Below are 4,316 nucleotides of genomic sequence, written 5' to 3' on the forward strand. Positions count from 1 at the left end.
TAGATTTATTCCTAAAGAATTCATTATTTGAGGGTGCTAACGGTATATAAAATGCTATTGTGCGTTCAATTTCAAATTTCACTTGTTTATTGATGCTAAGTAGGAAAGAAATTGACTTTTGCATATTAACCTTGTATCCTGCAACCTTACTATAATCACTCCTTAGTTCCAGGAGTTTTGTTTTATTTGTTGTATTGCTGATGTTGTTAATTCTTTTGGATTTTTTACATAGATGATCATGTCACCTGTACACAAAGAGACTTTTATATCTTCTTTACCAATATGTATACTTTTTACTTCCTTTTTTTGTGTGCATTTTTTTTATTGCATTAGCTAAAATATCCAATTGAAAAGAGCAGTGAAAAGGGACAGACATTTCTTGTATCTGAAATTAGTTGGGAAGATTTAAGTTTCTCAAACTTAAGTATGATGTTACATATAGGTTTTTTGTAGATAATCTTTCTTAAGTTGAGGAAGTTTCATTCTATCCCAAGTTTACTGAGAGGATTTATCCTGATTACCATAATTGGATTTTTTCAAATGCATTTTTCTATATCTATTGATATAATTATGTGACTTCTTTTTTGGTCTATTGATGTGATAGATTGCATTACTTGATTTCTGAATTTTGAAATCGGCCATTCATACCTGGAATAAATTCCACTTGTTTGTGGTGTACATTTTTAAAAAAAATTTCAGTTCAATGCGTTAATATTTTGTTGAAGATTTTTACCTATATCTGTAAGATATATTGGTGTATAGTCTTTTTTAATGTATTTTTTTCATTATTAGAAAAATGCTGGCTTTATAAAATGAGTTAGAAAGTGTTCTTTCTGCTTATATTCTCTGAAAGAGGTTGTTTAGAATTAGTATAATTTTTTTCTAAAATGTTTGGTAGAATCCACCAATGAACCTATTTGGGTCTAGTGCTTTCAGTTAAGGTTATTAATTATTAATTAAATTTATTCAATAGATAGGAACCTATGCAGATTATCTATCTTTCCTGTGAGTTTTGGCAAATTGTGTCTTTAAGTAATTGGTCTATTTAATCTAGGTTATCAAATTTGTGGGTGTAAAGTTTTTCATAATATTCCTTTATTATCTTTTTAATGTACATAGGATCTGTAGAGATGCCTTCTCTGTTATGTATAATAGTAATTTGTGTTCTCTCTTTTTCTTTCTTGTTTCCTATCTAGAGATATCATTTTATTGATTTTTTTAAAAGAAATTATTCTTGGCTTTCTAAATTTTTCTCTATTTCCTATTTTCTATTTTATTCATCAGTGCTCTAAATCTTTCTATTTTTTTCTATTGACTTTGCATTTAATATGCCTTTCTCTTCTAAGTATCCTAAATTGGAAGCTTAGATAATTGATTTTGGATATTTCTGCTTTTCTAACATGTGCATCTAATGATATAAATTTCCCTGTAAGCACTATATTACTGCTTCCTACAAACTTTGATAAATTTTGCTTTTATTTTTATTTAGTTAAAAATATTTTAAAATTACTCTTGAGATTTTATCTTTGGCTCAGGTGTTTTTCTTAGAAATGTGATGCTTGATCACATATTTTTGTATCTTTCAATTATTTTTTCTTTAGATTGATTTTTAGTTTAATTCATTGTGTTCTGAGAGCAAAAAATGTTTGATTTCTATTCTTTATAATCCAGAATGTAGTCTATCTTGCTGAACATTCCATGTGAGATTAGACTGTGTCTTCTGCTTCTTTTGGATTAAGTAGCTTATTGATGCTAATTACATCCCATTGATTAATGGTGTTGTTGAATTCTGTTAAGTCTTTAGTTATTTTTTCTTGCTAAATCTGTTTATTTCTGATAGAGAGATGTTGAAGTCTTCAAATATGATAATGGATTTATTTCTTTTCATTTCCCCTTTATGAGTTTTGCCTCATATAGTTTGATACTGTATTTTTATGCATACGTGTTAAGGATTCTGTCTTCTTGGAGTATTGACACCCTTATCATTATGTAGTACCCTTCTTTATCCCCGGTAACTTTCCTTGCTTTGAAGTTTTCTCTGTCTGAAATCAATATAGCTATTTCAGCTTTCTTTTTATTATTATTAACATAGTATATTTATTTCCATCCATTTACTTTTAATCTATGTGTATCTTTATATTTAAAGTGAATTTCTTATAGAAAGCTCATTGCTGTGTCTTTTTTAAATTGGTTCTAACAATTCCTATCTTTTAATTGCTACATTTAAATGATTGCTATCCAAAGTGATTATTAATATAATAATATGCATATATAATTAAATATATATTATTAATATATAATTAAATATATATTATTGATATATATGTGTGTGTGTGTGTGTATATATATTTAGGTGAGGCAACCCTTGGTTGACCTCACAGATTGCGAGGACCTTGTCAGCTTACAATTCCTTATTATTTAATGCCTACAACACCTGGCCTTCCTAGATAGTCTCCCATCCAAGTACAAAACAGGCCCGACCCTGCTTAGCTTCTGAGATCAGAGAGGATCAGGCTTGTTCAGGGTTGCATGGCTGTAGACTAAAGCGAGTATTAATATTGTTGAATCAATATCCACCACAAATTCTCGTTATTTGTTTCTACTTGTTTCCTTATGTTTTTTTTTAAAAAAAACATTTTAAAAAATAAATTTTATTTGTAAAGTATATTTGACATACAATATTATGTTAGTTTCAGGTTTACAACATAGTAATCAGAGATTTATAACTTACGAAGTGATCATCCCGATAATTCTAGTACCATCTAACACCAAACGTAGTGATTACAATATTATTGACTATATTATCTATGTGATACTTTACATCTCTGTGACTGTTTTTATAACTGACAATTTGCACTTCTTAATCCCTTCCCCTCTTTTTGCTCATCCTCCCAATTCCCTCCCCTATGGCAACCTTCAAACGTTCTCTGTATCTATGAGATAGTTTTTGTATGTATTGTTTATATTGGTATTTAGATTCTATGTATAAGTAACATCATATAGTCTTTATTTTTCTCTGTCATATCACTTAGCATAATACCCATCCATGTTGTTGCAATTGGCAAGATTTCACTCTTTTTTATGTCAAAGTAATATTCAATTGTATATATATCTTTTTTTTTTTTTTTTTATCAGTTTGCCTATCGATGAACACCAAGGTTGCTTCCATATCTTGGCTATTGTAAATAATGCTGCGAAGAATAGGGCTGGCTATGTCTTTTTGAATTGGTGTTTTGGGTTTTTTTGGATATATATCTCAAGTGGAATTGCTGGATCCCTCTCTGTGTCTTATTATAGCTTTATTTTAAAGACTATTTTGTCTGACATAAGTATTGCTACTCCAGTTTTTTTGTTTATTCCATTTGCATAAAATATTGTTTTCCATTCCTCTGTTTTCATTCTGTGTGTCTTTCAATCTGAAGTGGATATCTTATAGTCAGCATATGTATGGGTCTTGTTTTCTTACCCATTCAACCACTCTATGTCTTTTGATGGGTGATCGCAATCCATTACATTTAAGTAATTGATAGGTATAAAGTCCCTTTGATATTTCTTATAATGCTGGTTGGTGCTGATAAACTCCTTTAGCTTTTTCTTGCCTGAGAAGCTCTTTATCCGTCCTTTGATTCTAAATAATAGCTTTGCTGTGTTGAGTAATCTTGGTTGTGGGTAGTTGCTTTTCACCACTTTGAAAACTTTGCGCCAATCCCTTCTGGCTTGAAGTTTCTGTTGAAGTCAGTTGCCTATCTTATGGGCACTCCTTTGTAGCTCACTTACTGCTTTTCACTTGCTTTTGAATTGGAATTGTTAGCTCTTAGGTTATGAGGACAATTAACAAAATGCTCTCTACTAGCTGTACCATATTTTCCTCCCACCAACATTGCACAAAAATGCCAATTGCTAACCACCTTCACAGACCTGGGATCATTGGTTTTTCTAATTTTCATTGATCTAGAACTTTTCTCTCAATCTTAGTGAATTAAAAAAAGAAAAATTGCTCACATGTTTATTATTCATTTGAATTTTCTCTTTTATAGAATTGCCTATTTAAGTGTCTTTTAAAAACAATAAAGTTTTCTAGCTTTTTTTTAATAGAGAAAGTTATTACAAATTTTAGTCATTAATCTTATTTCAAAAGTATAATTAATCATCATTCAACATCAAATATACCTTCTGAGCCAGCTGTTTATTCTGTTTCTTTCTGAAACACACGCACAGATTAATTTTTAAGGTACTTTTGCCTGCTATGTTTTCCCCCAACAGACCCATATTGTTTCCTTTGTCTCCTCTTACTTACTTTATTCCCATTGAAATGT

General features: G+C 29.9%; 1 pseudogene; it reads right to left on the reverse strand.

Moving 5' to 3' along the window:
* Positions 1 to 2,422: 2,422 nt before the first annotated feature.
* On the reverse strand, positions 2,423 to 2,541 carry LOC118613886 (annotated as a pseudogene).
* Between the last annotated feature and the right edge of the window lie 1,775 nt (positions 2,542 to 4,316).

The sequence above is a fragment of the Rousettus aegyptiacus genome, unplaced genomic scaffold (genome assembly GCF_014176215.1).
Source record: "Rousettus aegyptiacus isolate mRouAeg1 unplaced genomic scaffold, mRouAeg1.p scaffold_m13_p_2, whole genome shotgun sequence".
NCBI lineage: Eukaryota > Metazoa > Chordata > Mammalia > Chiroptera > Pteropodidae > Rousettus > Rousettus aegyptiacus.